Source organism: Syngnathus scovelli, chromosome 4, assembly GCF_024217435.2.
Source record: "Syngnathus scovelli strain Florida chromosome 4, RoL_Ssco_1.2, whole genome shotgun sequence".
Classification (NCBI taxonomy): domain Eukaryota; kingdom Metazoa; phylum Chordata; class Actinopteri; order Syngnathiformes; family Syngnathidae; genus Syngnathus; species Syngnathus scovelli.
In genome coordinates this window covers 6,966,716-6,986,637 of record NC_090850.1, presented here as the reverse complement: position 1 = coordinate 6,986,637, position 19,922 = coordinate 6,966,716, and the positions used below count along the sequence as shown (strand labels likewise).

The 19,922-nt window shown below is 44.7% G+C and overlaps 1 pseudogene; it reads right to left on the bottom strand.

The window, feature by feature from the left end:
- Positions 1 to 292: 292 nt before the first annotated feature.
- On the bottom strand, positions 293 to 19,892 carry LOC125967221 (lactase-like protein; annotated as a pseudogene).
- Positions 19,893 to 19,922: the final 30 nt, after the last annotated feature.

The window sequence follows — 19,922 nt, the reverse complement described above, 5'->3', positions numbered from 1 at the left end:
CTCACGCTTTCGGCAGAGAGGCACAGGGGCTGCTCGTGTGGAGGGGCAGTGGTCTTCAGCAGGCAAGTGCTGTTCCGAGCGTCGAAGCGAGCAAAGAAGCGGTTAAGATCGTTGAGCAGACGGACGTCACCCTCACAGCTCTGCGGTGCGGGCTTGTAGTCCGTGATGGTGTGAATGCCCTGCCAAAGGCTCCGTGTGTCCCCGCTGTCCTTGAAGTGGGCGGTAATCTTGCAAGAGAACATATGACAATATGTATGTGTTTTACGTTATATGAGTTGGTGTCCCCTAAAATAACAAATGTCGGCATAACAGATTTTTTTCAACCTTTTATTCAAACACATTCGGTATAATAATACCATCAACTACAATCCAACAAATACAAAATCAAACCATCAATGTCGGCGTAACGTGTGTCGGTTGACATAGCAGCAACGCTGTCTGTCACTCACTCGTGAATCTTTGCGAACGAACCTGAAAATGGCGATGTCCCTAATAGAGTGTCCGAATGACGTCACAAATCAAACAGCCAATCAGAAAGTGGGGTGAGGGCGGGTGTGGCACTTTTCACTTTCATTTAAGCTTTGACCATGATTTTTCCCGAATGAAGTGGCCTGTTATTAGGAACACCTGAAAATGGCGGTGTACCTAATTGAGTGTCCGAGTGACGTCATAGATCAAACAGCCAATCAGAAAGTGGGGGTGAGGGCGGGTGTGGCACTTTTCACCTTCACTTAAGCTTTGACCCTGATTTTTCTCTAATGAAGCGGCCTGTTATTAGGTCCACCTGAAAATGGCGGTATACCTAATTGAGTGTCCTAATGACGTCACAGATCAAACAGCCAATCAGAAAGTGGGAGTGAGGGCGGGTGTGGCACTTTTCATTTAAGGTTTGACCATGATTTTTCCCTAATGAAGTGGCCTGTTATTAGGAACAGAAACCAGAAGCAGAGCGCACACACCAAATCAGGGGAACGCTGTAGCCAGTCCTGTAACCAGAGACACGATGACGCACAGGGGCCAAAGCCAACAGAACGCCCTTGGGCCGAATAGACCACTGCTGCACCCGAAAAACACTATGAAGATTGGAAACTGGAATGTACGAACACGATACGTAAGCGGCAACATTACACTAGCAGCAAGAGAAATGACCAACAGAGGAATGGACATCATGGTGTTGGATTTTGTCCACAATTTAGGGAGCGCGCTATCTGCGCCTCACGGCAAAAGCCATTGCCAATCACCTGAGTTTAATCACAATTCTTGTTCAAAAAGCTCTGTTTTCAGGAAAGTACAATACAGCGCTGGGCCCTTCAAGAGTGGAAAGTCTCCATTCAGAAAAGGCAACGTTCAAGGTTCTTTGGTTAGCTTATATCAGCTGCACATGCCAGTGTGGGCCGAGTTTGATGGGTGATGAGTCTTTGGCGTGGGGCAAGTTCGCCATGGGAGTGGGTGCTGGTTATGGGCGATTCAGTGTGTGTGGGGGCTGTTGTCTTCCATCCCGTCTTTCGGCCTTGGCGATCAGTTTAACTGAGGTCACCAAAATCGTTGATGCCACCAGGATCCCTCTGTAGGCACACCACGTCCGTCTGTGGAGCCGCTTCAAGTCCCTCTGTTGGGCCGCCAATGAGTGAGAAAAATAAATATAGATAAAATTCATACCCAGACATTTGTAAAAGATGGAGAGTGGAAAGGCAATTGGCCTAGATGACATTCCAGTGACAGCATGGAACTATCAAGGAGAGATGGCAGGGGAGATTCTTAAAAAACGAGAAGATTCCCGTAAAGGTGTTGACTTCTATTTTTTATTTCAGACCACGGCGATGCGCAGAACTGTAGTAGCTACAGAGGTGTTGTTATGTTGATTAAGCAAAGCATGAAGTTATCGGAAAGAATGTTAGAAGCGAGGCTTGGAAATCTCTACTGGCCAAAATAATGGAGAGTGTGGCAGAGATGAAGATGTTGCAGGACATGCAGATGTGTGACCGCACAGAAAGATATGGAAACGAAAATTATGTTAGCTTTTGGCTGTGACATCATTAATCTATTGCTGTTCCCTGACTATGTAAAGTTTGTGCTTTTGATACTTCATGTCTTTGCTTACGTCATTATATTCTTAGTTTAATCATGCTTCCAACCGTATCTTTTCTTTGTTAGGCAAAATATTTCCCTCTGTGCAGAGCCTTCAGTAGTAATCAAAAACTGGCGTCTTGCATTAGTCAAAACATAAGATACAATCAAGTACTGAACGGTCAAGACGACTCTGGCCGTGTCCATGATTTAGAGAAAAACATCAGGCATGTATTACACAGTTCCTTAAGTGTCATTAAGCTATTTAGGCCATATATCAAAAGACATTTTTTATTTCAAGTACATCAGGACTTTAAAAATATTTTCTAAATCTCAGCGACAGGCGGCTCGGTAGCACGTCCGCCTCGCAGTTAGGAGGGTGCGGGTTCGATTCCACCTCCGGCCCTCCCTGTGTAGAGTTTGCATGTTCTCCCCGGGCCCGCGTGGGTTTTCTCCGGGCACTCCGGTTTCCTCCCACATCCCCAAAACATGCTTGGTAGGCCGATTGAAGACTCTAAATTGTCCCTAGGCGTGAGTGCGAGTGCAAATGGTTGTTTGTCTCTGTGTGCCCTGCGATTGGCTGGCAACCGGTTCAGGGTGTCCCCCGCCTACTGCCCGATGTCGGCTGGGATAGGCTCCAGCACATCCGCGACCCCCGTGGGGACTAAGCAGTTCAGAAAATGGATGAATGGATGGATGGATGGATGGATGGATGGATGGATGGATGGATGGATGGATGGATGGATGGATGGATGGATGGATGGATGGATGGATGGATGGATGGATGGATGGATGGATGGATGGATGGATGGATGGATGGATGGATGGAATTTCAGCGACGGCTCTGTCACAATAATGCGATCAGCGCGGTGCAGTTACGCCAGGGGTGTCCAAACTTTTTGCAAGCAGGGCCAGATTTGATAAAGTGAAGGGGCCCGGGGGCCAGTACTTTTTTCAGACAAGCAAAGCAAATCCCCATTTAGATAGTGAAGAAACAAGCTTGTGTTTGGTTCCATTTGGCTTATCAGTCCCTGCTGTAAAAGTGCTGTATTGTGCTTACCTGCTGCCAGCAGCTGGTTACTAGAAGAACACGTCTCTATTGCTTTCTTCTTCCAACCCTCTACCTGTATGAACCACAAAATCTCACTGAATGCTGCATGATCTCCAGCAGAAATTAACTTAAATGTGCTTAAGTGTGCTATTGCAGTTTACCTCTCTCTGATTGCGAAAGCCATTAGAGCTGATAATGCGTTTATAGTAATGGACTGAAGCCTTTGGGTACCGTGGTTTGTTTTTGTTCCTGAAGTCTACATAGTAGAGGCCAAATCTCTCGGAGTAGCCTTCATTCCACTCAGTTATCCAGGAGGGACCAGGCAGTGTAGCCCTTGACATTTACCCCGTCCTTGACAGCTATAATACAAATCAGTAGAAAAAGTTGACAGAATTATTGTGTGACTTTAAATCGCTTTAGTATAGTGGCCTTACCTTTAAGCATCTCATTGATGTAGTCTTTGTAGTACTGCATCCTCCAATCATCACAGAGGTCAGTGCACAGTGTCTTTTCTGATACACCGTTTTCTGTCACGTAGATCATTGGGTTCCTGTACTGAGTCTATAGGAAATATTTTCAAATATGGCAAACATTAATCAACCCTTTCATATTCATGTAACTGTATGAAGCATGTGTCCTTAACATGGCTTTAGTATTTCACTTTTCGTTTTTTGGGTAATGTTTTTGTCTAATGATACAGTGGCTTACTTTATTCAGTGTAATCGTAAAGAATGTTAAAATCTGAGTTACTTAAAATGCCGTACATTCATTAAAGCATCTACAATGCACTTCAATGCGAATTTTGTGTACCTTGACAAAGTTCAACAGGCGTCTGAAGCCCCAGGGCACAGAATAGAGCCATTCAGAGCCAGGGTCAGGCCAGTGTGGGTCAACCAACTCCGCCAGGTCTCGATCTGCAAAGTAGCTGTCTCCAATGCTTGATGGATAACTTTTTTGGGTGACGTAGCGACTTGTGAAGTGGCCGAGGCCTAGGAAGTCACAGGTACCCTTGATGTAACTCTTTTCCTGCACTGAGAATACCGGCAGCCGCGAAGCTCCGAGGCCCTGTTGGCCACTCTTCCTGCCTAATGGTGGGAAGATATATAGAGTTAGTGCCAATAGTATTTGGACAGGGACAGAAAGCTTTTTATGTTTGTTTGTTATTTTACTCTTTACCCCACCACAGTGGTTAAATAGAAGGAATTAAAGAATAGCCTCTCAAATACAAACCCTAATACCAATGAAATTGAGACATTGTGTAAAGAGAATACAATGATCTGATGACCTATGTTCAACTGAATACTACAAATATGTAGTATGTACGTATGTGACTACCGTATTGGCCCGAATATAAGATGACCCTGATTATAAGACGACACTTTCTTTTTCAAGACTCAAGTTTGAAAAAAGCCTTTGTCCAGACCCCGAATGTAAGACAACACCCCCCCCCCCCCGCCCCTTTTTCAGCTTTATTTCAATGGAAAAAAACTCGTCTTATATTCGGGCCAATACGGTATTTTGGTAGACTGGAGACCATTTAGCATATTTGGGGCCATTTTGTGCCCATATGGGTCCTGCGGGTTGTGTTGCACCGAGTTCCCTCGCCCCAAACCCATCAGATAATTTGGTAACAGAAAGTGGTCTGTGCCCAATGTAAAAATTGGCAATTCATCATTTTGGGGCAGTGGACTAGTACAGCGTGTTTGTGAATTTGGTGGACCCACTAAACGCTTCACTGGGCGTTTCTACCTCAGTGGCTGCAAATTGGTTTTCTGTATATATGTACTGTGTAGATTCTATAGCTTGTTATTTACAGTGTTCATCAATGAATACAGGTTAAAACTGTACCGTATCAACAACAAACAGACTAAGTTCATCTGAGATGGACTGACACAAATTGGAGAAGAGTGGTCTTACATATGGAGGTAAACGTCATGAAGGTCCTGGCCACAGAGAGTGAGTGATCAAGTTGAAAAGCCAGCTTGAATATCATAGCACATATATTCAGTAAGCCTTTAGAAAAATTTTAAATTTGGGTACATTATCCTTCCATCCATTATCCGAACCGCTTTATCCTCACAACTTCACAAGAGTGTGTTTTCTCCAACTTGATAATTATCCTTAATAAGCGCGACTACAATACCGATAAAAATAATATGTGAACATTTTGGCCATGGCCATAATCGTCTGTCTGTCTGTCTGTCTGTCTGTCTGTCTGTCTGTCCGTCTAAGAAAGAAAGTAAATAATGTCTGTCGCTAACCAAACACGTAACCTAATTGTATAAAGGTCAAATAAATACTTAAAATATTATTATTATTATTATTATTATTATTATCATCAGTAAATAGATTGTAATATGTGATTAAGACATACCAATGTATTCTTTCATAATCTGAGGGTAGTCTCCATGGAAGATGGGTGTGGCAAACCATCCCAGGTAGAATTGGATGTATCTATCTGCCGCTTCAATGTCTTTCTGGTTGCTGGTGTCAACTGGTTCACCCCAGTCAGCTGTCAGCGAGATGCCAACTAAACCTGAATGCACAAGGGTTTTTTTTGGTTTCATCATATTGTCAGGTGGAATCCATCTATCTCTCAAACCTTCACTTTCCAGCAAACCAGAAAGGTGTTTTGCTGAGCATTAACATTGCATTGTCAAAGAGAGGAAGCCATTTTCAATGCTTTAATTATCAGTAATATATAAATGAACACAACCACGAAGTAAGTATTTAGTATCACTTTGTGAAAAAATACATTGACCATGGGTTGTTTATGCCCTGCAGTGACAATGATCTGACCATCATGAATCATCTGTTTTCCTTTCCTTCATACCTTTCTGTTTGCTCCTCCATCCCTTGCCGTATGTGTGCCAAACCTTAGCATGTGCCTGTGGTAAAACAAATAGAAATAATGTTCAGATTCCGTGTGCAACAATTAAGTCATACAGCCTAAAAACTGCTGGGTTTAAAAGTGAACCGAACCAGGAGGTTGGGACAATTTCACCCAACTTTAAAGTTGTTTTACAAAAAAAAAAAAGGTATTTCAATAGCCACTATTTGCAGGCCAGCCTGGTCCCTATCCCCTGCAAATAGGGTCCACTGGACTGCCTCCTTCTTATCAGAGTGCATCCTGGTGAGTCCAGAAACAGCCATATTGATTACAAAATTAATCCATCAAAATAAGGAATAAAATATGATCCCGGCCAAAGGCAGGGACCTTGGCGGTCCGATCCCCGGCTGCAGAAGCTGGCTCTTGGGACATGGAATGTCACCTCTCTGGCTTGAAAGGAGCTTGAGCTGGTGTGCGAGGCAGAAATGTTCCGACTAGGCTGGACTCTCTTCCACTCTGGAGTTGCCCATGGTGAGAGGTGTCGAGCAGGTGTGGGTATACCTATTGCTCCCCGGCTGGGCACCTGCACATTGGGGTTCACCCCGGTGAACGAGAGGGTAGCCTCCCTCTGCCTTCGGGTGGGGGGACAGGTCCTGACTGTTGCGTCTATGCACCAAACGGCAGCTCAGGGTACCCACCCTTTTTGGAGTCCTTGGAAAAAAAGCTGGAGAGCGCTCCTTCTGGGGACTCCATCGTTCTACTGGGTGACTTCAATGCTCAAGTGGGCAATGACAGTGAGACCTAGAAGGGCGTGATTGGGAGGAACGGCCCTGAACCCGAGCGGTGTTCTATTATTGGACTACTGGGCTCGACACGGATTGTCAATAATGAACACCATGTTCAAACATAAGGGTGTCTATGTGTGCACTTGGCACCAGGACACCCTAGGTCGCAGTTCAATGATCGATTTTATAGTCGTGTTATCGGATTTGCGGCCGCATGTTTTGGACACTCGGGTGAAGAGAGGGGCGGAGCTGTCAACTAATTACCATCTGGTGGTGGGTTGGCTCCAATGTTGGGGAAAGATGCCGGTCCGACCTGGCAGGCCCAAACATATTGTGAGGGTCTGCTGGGAACGTCTGGCAGAATCCCCTGTCAGGAAGAGCTTCAACTCCCCCCTCCGGCAAAGCTTTTCACACGTTCCGGAGGAGGCGGGGGACATTGAGTCCGAGTGGACCATGTTCCGTGCCTCCATTGTTGAGGCAGCCGACCGGAGCTGTGACTGTACGGTGGTTGGTGCCTGTCGTGGCGGCAATCCCCTAACCCGCTGGTGGGCACCCGCGGTAAGGGACGCCGTCAAGCTGAAGAAGGAGTCCTATCGGGCCGTTTTGTCCTGCGGGACTCCGAAGGCAGCTGACAGGTACCGGATGGCCAAGCGGAACATGGCTTCGGCGGTTGCTGAGGCAAAAACCCGGGCGTGGGAGGAGTTTGGCGAGGGATGGAGAATGACTTCCGTACGGCTTTGAGGAAATTCTGGTCCACTATCCGGCATCTCAGGAGGGGGAAGCATTGCACCGTCAACACTGTTTACAGTGGAGATGGCGTGCTGGTGACCTCGACTCGGGACGTCGTGAGTCGGTGGGGAGAGTACTTCGAAGAGCTCCTCAATTCCACCGACCAGCTCTTCACCCTCGGCTGGATCCTCGAGGGGGCATGGGAGTTCGCTCAACCAGTCCACATGCGTTTTGTGGACTTGGAGAAGCCGTTCGACCGTGTCCCTCGGGAAGTTCTGTGGAGGGTGCTTCAGGAGTACGGGGTGCCCAGCCAACTGATAAGGGCGGTTCAGTCCCTGTATTACTGATGCCAGAGTTTGGTCCGCATTTCTGGCAGTCAGTCGGATTCATTCCCAGTGAGGGTTGGACTCCGCCAAGGCTGCCCTTTGTCACCGATTCTGTTCATAAGTTTTATGAACAGAATTTCTAGGCGCAGCCGAGGCGTTGAGGGTGTCCGCTTTGGGGACTTCAGTATTGCGTCTGCTTTTTGCAGACGACGTGGTGCTGTGGGCTTCTTCAAGCCGTGATCCCCAGCTCTCACTGGGGCGGTTCGCAGCCGAGTGTGAAGCGGTCGGGATGAGGGTCAGCACCTCCAAATCCGAGGCCATGGTCCTCGGTCGGAAAAGGGTGGAATGCCCTCTCCGGATCGGGGATGAGATCCTGCCCCAAGTGGAGGAGTTCAAGTATCTTGGGGTCTTGTTCATGAGTGAGGGCAGGATTGACAGGCGGATCGGTGCAGCGTCAGCAGTAATGCGGACTCTGTACCGGTCTGTTGTGGTGAAGAGAAAGCTGAGCCAAAAGGCAAAGCTCTCAATTTACCGGTTGATCTACGCTCCTACTCTCACCTGTGGTCACGAGCCATGGGTCGTGACCGAAAGAACGAGATCCCGGATACAAGTGGCCGAAATGAGTTTCCTCCGCAGGGTGTCCGGGCTCTCCCTTAGAGATAGGGTGAGAAGCTCGGTCATCCGGGAGAGACTCGGAGTAGAGTCGCTACTCCTCCATGTTGAGAGGAGCCAGATGAGGTGGCTCGGGCATCTCATCAGGATGCCTCCTGGACGCCTCCCTGGGGAGGTGTTCTGGGCATGTCCCACCGGTAGGAGACCTCGCGGACGACCCAGGATGCGCTAGAGAGACTATGTCTCTCGGCTGGCCCGGGAACGCCTTGGCATCCCCCGGGATGACCTGGATGAAGTGGCTGAGGAGAGGGATGTCTGGGAGTCCCTCCTAAAGCTGCTGCCCCCGCGACCCGACCCCTGATAAGCGGAAGAGGATGGATGGATGGATGGATGGATGGATGGATGGATGGATGGATGGATGGATGGATGGATGGATGGATGGATGAATCCATCAAAATAATTTGACAATTAATCGATTACCGTATTTGCTGGTGTATAGGTCGACTCGGTGTATAAGTCGACCCCCTAAAATTCGACGGAAATTTACGATTTTATGATATATCCTTTGTATAAGTCGAGCTCAATTGTTGCATTATATTAAACTTCATAATTCAATATGCGAAATTTATTGACGAAATGTGTTCAAATTCCGGGAGGCCGTGCGCATGCGGCTGTTTATAAGCACCGCGGAGGAGATCGCGGAGCCTCATTCGACTTCCAGCGGCCGGCGAGCTCGCGCACGCCGCCCGGCACCAACGGGAGGGCGGAAATAGCTCCAAGCCGAGCGGATCGGCACTTTATAAGCACCGCGGAGGAGATCGCGGAGCCTCATTCGACTTCCAGCGGCCAGCGAGCTCGCGCACCCGCCCGGCACATCCAGGAGGCCGTGCGCATGCGGCTGTTTATAAGCACCGCGGAGGAGATCGCGGAGCCTCATTCGACTTCCAGCGGCCGGCGAGCTCGCGCACGCCGCCCGGCACCAACGGGAGGCCGGAAATAGCTCCAAGCCGAGCGGATCGGCACTTTATAAGCACCGCGGAGGAGATCGCGGAGCCTCATTCGACTTCCAGCGGCCAGCGAGCTCGCGCACCCGCCCGGCACATCCAGGAGGCCGTGCGCATGCGGCTGTTTATAAGCACCGCGGAGGAGATCGCGGAGCCTCATTCGACTTCCAGCGGCCGGCGAGCTCGTGCACCCGCCCGGCATATCCGGGAGGCCGTGCGCACGCGCCAAGTGGCCGAAAATAGCCCCCCCCCCCGAGCGGATCGGCTGTTTATAAGCACCGCGGAGGAGATCGTGGAGCCTCATTCGACTTCCAGCGGCCGGCGAGCTCGCGCACCCGCCCGGCACATCCGGGAGGCCGTGCGCACGCGCCAAGTGGCCGAAAATAGCCCCCGCCGAGCGGATCGGCTGTTTATAAGCACCGCGGAGGAGATCGCGGAGCCTCATTCGACTTCCAGCGGCCGGCGAGCTCGCGCACCCGCCCGGCACATCCGGGAGGCCGTGCGCACGCGCCAAGTGGCCAAAAATAGCCCCCGCCGAGCGGATCAGCTGTTTATAAGCACCGCGGAGGAGATCGCGGAGCCTCATTCGACTTCCAGCGGGCCGCGCACTCGCGCACGCCGCCCGGTTCAAATTTTCTAAGTGCAACGCACAATGAGATGCATGAGAAACGGCCTTGGTTACCATCACATTTGAAGCGATGAATACGAAGTTAAATTTTATGACTCGGTGTATAAGTCGAGGTCGATTTTTTTCGGTCGATTTTGGATCGAAAAAGGTCGACCAATACACCGGCAAATACGGTAATTTGATTTGAAATTTATATATTATTTGTTATTTAAAAACAAAGCATTATTTCAAATTATAGACATAAAATGAATGATTCAGTTACTGCTTTGGGCTGTAACATGTTGACGCAGTTCCACAAATAATGATCAGCCAAAACTGTACCTCCAAAGTATAAGCAGAGGTTTGCAAACGTCTCAACACAAATAAAATAAATGCGCTGTTAGAGGTGACTAGATAGATTTTTTTAATATTTACTGTCAGAAGGCGGAAATTCATTCAACATGTCTCCCAATGTGTCTTGTTCAAATACACAAATATCATGATTATACCACCCGCACTGCAAACTAGACACTCTTTTAGCCCGTCTAAAATTGAGTCTACTTTTTGTAACCAACCAAATTAGCAGATTGAGGCAGAAATGCCCAGTGAGGCATAGCACATCTATCCATCTTACAAACACACTGAACTAGACCACCGTATGTGCATGAAAATGACAATGTGCCCGTTTCTACGGGTCTGAGGTGAGGTAACTCTGTTTGCAAGTACGCCCAGATGGGCACGACACAAATGAAAGGTTACACCCATTTTTACACCAGGTTTGCCAGGTTACCAAATTAAGTCATTGTTATTACCTTGATAATATGATGTGCAGCTCTATAAGCGCCAGTTCCTTTCATCTTCGAACCTGGTGCATGTTCCCCTGTTTCATATCCTTCTACAGCAATCGACTAGAAACACAAGCGCTTCACAACAATTCAATTTTCACGACAGTGAAGGAAGTATAAAATCTGTGGCTTTACATACCCAGGGATTGTTGAACGTGATCCAATACCTCACGCGGCTGCCGAACCTTTCAAAGCATAAATTGGCAAAGTCATTGAAGTAGTTGACCATGCTGACGTTCTGCCAGCCACCATATTTCTCCTGTAACACCTGGGAGGTCGGACAATGAAACCATTTTTTTTTTTTTTTGAGGTTGTAATCCATTTGACCAAAATTAAAAAATCAAATTCAATAATTTTGTGTTCACCTGTGGTAAATCCCAGTGATGTAAAGTAACAACTGGAACGATCTTATTTTCCAGCAACATGTTGATCAGGTCATTGTAATATTTAATTCCATTTTCATTGATGTATTCTCCTAAAACAGATTAAGTGAATCACATGAATTAAGATACTTACATATATTCCAAACAAAAACAATCATTTGCAATACTATGTACATTATTTTGATTGCCCGTTCAACTTGAAGGCCCTGCAGCGCATAGTGAATACGGCTGGTAAGATTATTGGTGCTTCGCTACCCTCCCTGAAGGACATTTACACCTCCCATGTCGCCCGCAAGGCAACCTCGATTGCCAGAGATGTGAGTCACCCGGCTCACTCTTTGTTTGACCTTCTGCCCTCTGGGAAGAGGTACAGGAGCCTGCGCTCCCGCACCACCAGACTCGCCAACAGCTTCTTTCTCCAGGCTGTTAGGGCCCTGAACTCGCTACCCCCTTCTGCGTAGCGTGCGGCACTGTTGCGCTACTTTCGGGAATGTCTGCTGTACGCGCACTTGCTCCTTTTTTTTTTCTGCTCCTCGTATTTATTTATTTATTTATTTATTGTTGTGTTATTTATTCATTATTTATTCAGCACGCTTTTGTTATACTTGTTTACTGTTTGTCTGTTGTGCGCCATGTCTTGTCACCGTGGGATAGGGGGGAACGAAATTTCGGTTTCTTTGTGTGTCTTTGGCATGTGGAGAAATTGACAATAAAGCTGACTTTGACTTGACTTTGACTTTGACTTTGAAACACACAAATTGTTTGTTTAGTCATCTACACCTTAATTATTTTCCCAAAAAACTAATATGACTACGTACTGTGTAGCTAATCTTATTCGTGGAATTATTTCTGTATGTTTTGCAAATCCCTCCGGCCAAATTAATGTGTGCATTACCTTTGAGTCCGCTTGGTAAAATTCTTGGCCAGGAGATGGAGAAACGATAATGATTGAGCTTCATCGCTTTCATTAGGTTAATGTCATCCTTAAAAGCAAACAGAACACAATATTCACATGTCATCAATATTCACATTGTTGCTCTGTTCCATCCCCTCAAATAAAAGAAGACGTGGTATCCAAACTCCTAATCACAGCCAATCTCTCTTCGTAAAAATAATTAATTTTAAGACACAATAACTGTTTTCCACTACTCTCTGCTTAGTTTCTATTCATTTATTTATTTATTTGTTAGATAGGTGTCAAATGCTGATCTCTAAAATACATTTAAAAAAATATTCCATTATATAAATGTAGATTAAAAGTAATGTTCTGTACTTGAGTATGGGTTTTAATAAGGAATGATTTAAGGGCTCCAAAGTGTGTCAAACTGTGGCGATTTGTCTCTGACCACAAACTTTTTTGCATGTTCCCTTTTTTGGAGACGAAATTATTTTCAGATTTTCTCGCTATTTAGAAGGATATAGACGCTTCATTGTTCCTTGTATGACATGGCACTGTTCCGACATTTACAATCAGCACAAAGAAGGAACAAAATTGTACTGCTATAGACGTACGTAAACATAAGGTGACTTACAGTGTAACTCTGGGTTTTCTCACCTTAAATTTGTAAAAACCATTACACGAAGAATCTCCTGTTTGATTTTGGAATATTTTTCCCTTTTTATGGGAAAAAGCATCCCAGATGCTCATTCCTTTGCCATCAACATTCCAGGCTCCCTCGGTCTGATAAGCAGAACTGCCAGCCCCCCAGGTGAAACCTGAAGAGAAAATCAATGTCACTCATATTACTCTTTTGCATTATTTTTCATCAAAGGGAATAATTGTCAATGTATTATGCTGTTTTATTGTATTGTTGTAGCTTGCAGTGGTGCTTCCAATATTTTTGTTTGTTGTATTTAGCCTACTCCACAGGATTTGACCACTTTTATTTACACCCCTAATGAAAGATTGAGTAATAGTGACTCGAATTATTGTTGCACATACATGCTATGAAGTTAAAACAGATTTGATATGATGCAACCTCAAACTTAGATTGCAAAGGTGGGGCTGAAAAATTAAAATGATGTTTTTGTGTTGTCTTGTGAACAATTGAAATACCACTAAACAACCCAATAAATAGTTGTACTAAGTTCATCTTGTTTTTCCATTTTTTTAATCACTTCACTGGTTTCTTTTATATCAAACAAATTGTTTTAGGTTCATTACCTGACATGTTTCGGCAGTTTCGAAGGCGGAAGAAACCGCCGAAAGATGTCAGGTAATGAACATAAAACAATTTGTTTGATATAAAAGAAACCAGTGAAGTGAACCCAATAAATAAATACAATTTACCGCAGTACAGTTTGGTCGATCTTTTTGGATTCATACCTGTCGGAAAGGTCCCAAAATAGAAAGATGTTCTTTCAGTTTTCGTCCAGTTAAAGTCCTCCCCTGCCGACATACACAGCATCATGGCAAATGCATGGTACAACCTGACGAAACACCACCGCATTGTGATGGTTAGATCGGAGCCTTCTGTCTTTGATCACACCTATAGTAGAAAACAACCGCATTAACAGACTGCACGGGACCCTAAAAAGGCTCAAACGGGGACATGAAAATTAAACTCACAAGTCTCAGATGATGTCCAGGTGTTGAATAAGCATTTTATCAACATTTTATCAAACCCTAAACCTTGGAATCATAATTTAAAGAAGATTCTTGGCTTTGAGTCAAGGTTCATTTGAGCCAACTGTAAGACAAAACCCTATGAGAGACAGAAAATATGACAGCTTGTCCAGCACTGCCAAGAGAAGAGACATATCTTGTGGATGTAGCTGGAAAATGTCCAAATCCAGCTGAAAATGGAAGCTAGGTAAGGTTCCCTGTGAGTCCACCTGCTATTGGCTATCGTATATCTCTCCCTACACCGAGCTGGTCCGCCTACATTCACAAGCACATATACGTGTCTAACCTGCTGCTGGTCTCGCATTGGACACTGTTGGAAAGTGCTCCAAAGCAAAGGAAACGTCTTCTGGGTTGGTTGAATGTGTACCACTGTCACTGGCGAGCAGTGTCAAAGCACGGGAAGCATCCGGGACATTTACTGCTTTCATCAGCTCCCATACACCAAGTCCACATGCACATGCGCGCGCACGCGCGCGCGCGCACTCACACACACACACGCACGCACGCACACACACACTTCCATTTAAAATCAATGAAGTGTGAACATTTGCTGTGGCCAACATATCTTTTGGGGACAAGTAGATTTTGCCACTGCAAGCAAAGTTAATGCATGACTTGATTCTTAATTTAACTGCAAAACAGATCAGGGTCATTGCCATCTTAAAGTTTAGTGTTGATTCCAACTATGAAAGAATAGTAAAAAAAAAGCAGAATGCATCTGTTTAGTACACTTCACTTTTATTAAATAAATCTACCTTCTAGGGTTGGTTTGTTTTTTTGCCCAATCAAATTCTACGGGTTCTGACGTCATGTTTTGAATGTTTCTTTAAACAATAAAAAAAAAGCCTGGGGATTGCTGATGGTGTAGTGCATAGGTGTCAAACTCCATGCCTGGAGACCAGATGCTGCCCGCAACATCATTTCACGTGGCCCGCGAAGACAAATTGAGCAACGACTTCATGTGTCAATACTAAAATTATAAATTGTTTTCAATTGCTGGGAATTATTAGTACCATTCATCTTTTTAAAATATTTAAAAAAAAGTTTTTACTGCTTTTACTCTTACTGTAGATAAGTAAAGGCTTTCACAATCATTTTACTTCAGTAAAAAATCAAAAACTATGACTACGATGCGGCCCGTGACAAAAATGAGTTTGACTCCCCTGGTGTAGTGGTACACTCGCCTGTCACCATGAGTTTGATTCCCGCACTGACGGCGTGTGTGTGTACGTGTACGTGTGCGTCTGTGTGTGTGTGTGTGTGTGCGCGTGTGCGTGTGACAAAAACATGAAGACAAAGCAATAAAAAAAAAAAAGCCACACGATCTTCCTTTATGGATGCATCCATGTCAATTTTTAATTCACCCTTTACTTTTACCGTATATTTTCCACCCGTAGATTTGCGGACGAAGGATGAGAAGTTTTTCAAAAAGGACGGATTGTTTGTATGCTGGGGGTGGAGGGAGTGCCTTCAGTTTGCTTCAAGCAAACAAGACGAGGAGCACTTCTCCGTCAAAAAAGTTTACATATTGCCATTCAATCTGGTGACCGACGGTGGTTGCATTTGCAGTAAAATGCTATCTTGGGTGACGCTTGATCAGTTGGAAACTTCAGTACTCACAATATTCTCTCTACAGTAATACATTACCAGGAAAACACGTCCTCCTGATTGATTGGCTCACTTGGGCTGAGCTGAGATTATATAGGGTATATAACAATCAAATGAGAAGAAATAGTTCCTTGAATCTTTGGAAGCCGTGAAGGAGCCCCCTGTTGAAATTAATGATCTTTGCGTCTGGTGAATCTGAACAACCTGGCAAATTAAAAGAGAGGGGATAAGTGCATACTAATAGTTAAAAAACTTCAGTACTCACAATATTCTCTCTACAGTAATACATTACCAGGAAAACACGTCCTCCTGATTGATTGGCTCACTTGGGCCGAGCTGAGATTATATAGGGTATATAACGATTAAATGAGATAAAATATTTCCTTGAATCTTGGTGTGCTTTGAATGAACGCCATGTTGAAATCAACGATCTTTGTGTCTGGTGAATCTGGACCACCTGGCAAATTAAAAGAGAGGGGATAAAAAAGGTAAAGACCCAGTGATTGTCACACACACACACATCAGGGTGTGGTGAAATTTGTCTCTGCATTTAAGAACATACTAATAGTTAAAAATGATTTAAAACTTCAGTAATATCTAACATCTTGAAAGGTAAAGGTTTATTTTTCTAGATGGCTAAGATTGCTAGCCACATAGTAACTACAGGGCTCAAGATCAAAATATCGAGAATGAATTTTTTAATTTTTTTTTTATTTTATCATGAATTGAAGAGTCAGTGTTAAACCACTGTCATGTGCCTCCACAGTCTGTGTTTGAAAAACCACCACATCATATGACTGAAAAAATCAAATGTTCTTACTTCTGGGTGGGCCCAGGATGGTGGGTTCGTTGAAGTTCAGACATGACGCCTGCTGCTTAAACTCTTCAAGCTCATCACTCGTCAAACTTGGTCTCTTGGCTGGTAAACACAAGCAAAGGTTCTGCAGTTATCATGAACTTTCACCACTTTTCGTACATGTTACTAAATAGATTTCCTCCACGAGGTGTACTTTTGACAGCTTTAAACAGGGCATAAGTATATTTTCATAGACTAAGCGAGATAAACATGCATGTCGGCCATATATGTGGAATGTGTTTTTGACCATTTTGCTGTGTAAATTTGAAAATGCCACATTAGAATCAAGGTATGCAAATTAGGGAGGGTTCACTAATAGCTATGTAAGATGGCCACCGGTGGCTTCACTTTTCCCAACTAAGCGACATTGTTGTCTTATGACACCAAAATAAATACATTTAAGACTAACCCCTAAGACTCATGTATGAAACAATGAAAAACGAAGGACAGTTTACTTATATAGTCATTTTGTTGGTTTTGTAAACGTAAAAAGTAGTTTTGTTCAGTTTTCCTTATTTTGAAAACATTCTTTTATTTCGTCAACAGAAAAGCTGTCCAATTTTAGTTTTAGTTACTACTTTGTTAGTTTTCATTATGACCTTGTCTGTGGATGACAGCAAAGGCAGCGGAACCAGGAGGGAACAACCTGCACCCCAACGTTTCAACTTGCCTTGACTCTGCAGTTTGACTCCTATTTGTTTGCACAGCCCTTATTTATTGTCGTTGGTGGTGCCAGTTGTCCAGCCGCCTCTGGTCGGCTGTTAAAAACTACTCTACTAACCCCGCATGTTGTGAGGCAGCTTTCGGCCGCATCGGTCAGTGTGTGTCGGACCTACTAGGTGAACAGTCCATCAAGAGATGTTGTAAGTCTCACTCAGAATCTGCAAGAAACGGTATGCGTGTTCTCCAATGGTAGTGTTGGACAGAAATAGGATACAGTCAGGGCAGTTGGTCTTCAAGAGAACCTCTGTAGCAGAGAGGGGATGCTTTGTTGCAAACACACAAAAGGAAACAACATTCATTTGTCCTTTTTTGTTCGCGCAAAGTCCAAAAAATGACTGATGTTAATGTTTACCGCTCACCCATGTGGACAGTGTTGTTGACCAAGGTCAACTTAGAAGTGATACTGTAGCAATATGTGTCAGCCCTTTACAAAAACACAACAGAACGGATTGACATTTGATGTAGGTCATTCAAGATGTGAACCTAAACACCAGTTGTATAATTATTGTACATTCTGAAGACTTGAAAGGCATAGAAGTGGTCACTCTGATTGGATGGGTAGACTCTCCCCCACAACTTTCTCACAAACATCTTCCCCAGGTCATGCGATCCTTTAATATCACTACTTTCCGCTCCAAACGTCCATGTGCCAAAGAACTGTAGCACACAGCAGAAGCATTAGTTGCACGCAATTTATCATATGCATTGACTCAACCAGGGAAGCGTATTACCTGTTCACGACTTTGGATTTGAACCTGCTGGGTCAGTCAGAGGAGCCGAGAGGCCCGCGAGCAGAAGCACAGCGGTGAGAATTATCAACAACATTGCGCCTGAATCAATGCGTTGATTTGAGTGGTGATCTTACGGCTGCTCTATTCAGAATGATCACTCCACCTGCTTAAATCTCAATCAAGTGCGTATCAACGTATCAAAGTTCAGCCACTTGTTTACACACATTTTATAACGTGTTTTGAGAAGAGGGCAAAGTTTAGCCTTAATTCTTCACTTCTTAACCGTTCAGGCGTTGGGATTTAGTATAATAGTGTATGAAATTGAGATTGTCCACCTTCACTTTTTGTTTTTCCATTACGAGCAATTTAAGGTGGCCAAGGGTGGGCAAGTATAACACGTGGTTTGCTAATAAATAATATACAATCCAGCCCACTCAAAGAGACCTGTAATATTCATTGCATTGATTTAGAAGATGATTCAAACAAAAATATGTTGAATGGTTGTAATTCTGTGATACCTAGTAAAATTTTAAATTGAACCTGAACTCTAATTTTATTACATGACATTAACAGTTTCTACATTAGAGGCACAAATATTACTATTGTGACAAAACCAGAAAGCAAGTACCAGACAGCAAAGCACAGTGGGGCCTCGGTTTTCGAACGTCCCGGTTCTCGAACAAACCGGTATTCGAACAAAAAATTCGAGATTTTTTTTTGCTTCGGATGTCGGACGAAATTCGGTTGTCGAACCTCGCGAGGTGAGCCGATAGGACCCGCATGCCAACTGACTCCGTTCGTTATTACGTTTTCGTTACTATGAGGATTGCATCAACTCTAATCATGCCTCCAAAGGAAGCAAGTGGGAGCAGGAAAGCCATCCTAAAACACCAAGACGCTCCATAAGCAATGCGACACTGAGCGCCCGGCGCGCTGCCGTTGCGCGATCGGACCAAATTAAGCTCCCTGTGCACTGATGTCCACTTAAATTTTGGAAAGTACAGCAGGGCTTTAAAAATATTTTCTAAATTTCAGCGACGGCTCTGTCACAATAATGCGACCAGCGTGGTGCAGTTGCGTGGTCGGCGACGCGCTACGGTTGTGTGTTCGGCGGTGCACTGCAGTTGCGTGATTGGACAAAAATGCGCAAATGAAAAAATGCTTAAAAAAAGGCATTGTTTTTTTGGGGCTTGGAACGGATTACTTTTTGTTCCATTATTTGTAATGGGAAAATATGATTCGGAATTCGAATGGTTCACTTCTCGAACAGCCTTCTGGAACGGATTGTGTTCAAAAACCAAGGCTCCGTTGTACAGTCAAACCTCAGTTTTCGAACGTCCCGGTTATCGAACAAATCGGAATTCGAACAAAAAAAAAAAAAAAAAGAAAGAAAAAAAGATTTTTTTGCTTCGGTTGTCGAACAAAATTCGGAAGTTGAACCTCACGAGATGAGCCGGGAGGACCCGAGAAAACCCGACCGCGCGGCCCGGATGCCGACTGACTCCGTTGTTATTGTATTTTCGTTACTTTGAGGATTGTATTAACCCCTAATCATGCCTCCAAAGAAAGCAAGTGGGAGCAGTAAAGCCATCCTAAAACACAAAGACGCTCTTAAAGCAATGAGACAGTGAGCGCCCGACGCACTGCAGTTGCGCGATTGGACCAAATTAAGCTCCCTGCACACTGAGGTCCACTTAAATTTTGGAAATTACATCAGGACTTTAAAATTTTTTTCTAAATTTCAGCGACGGCTCTGTCACAATAATGCGATCAGCGCGGAGCAGTTGCGCGGTCGGCGGAGCGCTGCAGTTGCGCGATCGGACAAAAATGAAAAAATGCTTTAAAAAGTCTTGGAACGGATTAAAAATGTTTCCATTATTTGTATTGGGAAAAATAGATTCGGAATTCGACGGATTCGCTTCTCGAACCGCCTTCTGGAACGGATTGTGGTCGGAAACCGAGGCTTGACTGTAATCCATTTCTATAGGTAAGAGCACCTCTTGGGGTCATGGCCTTTTAGTGAACACAGTGGCCACTGGCCACACAAAGCCTGAATACAGTCATTCTCACGGGTTGCATTGTTTACATCCACTTCTACAAAATGCTGAATTGTTCAAAGCTAAAACAGCTAGCACGACA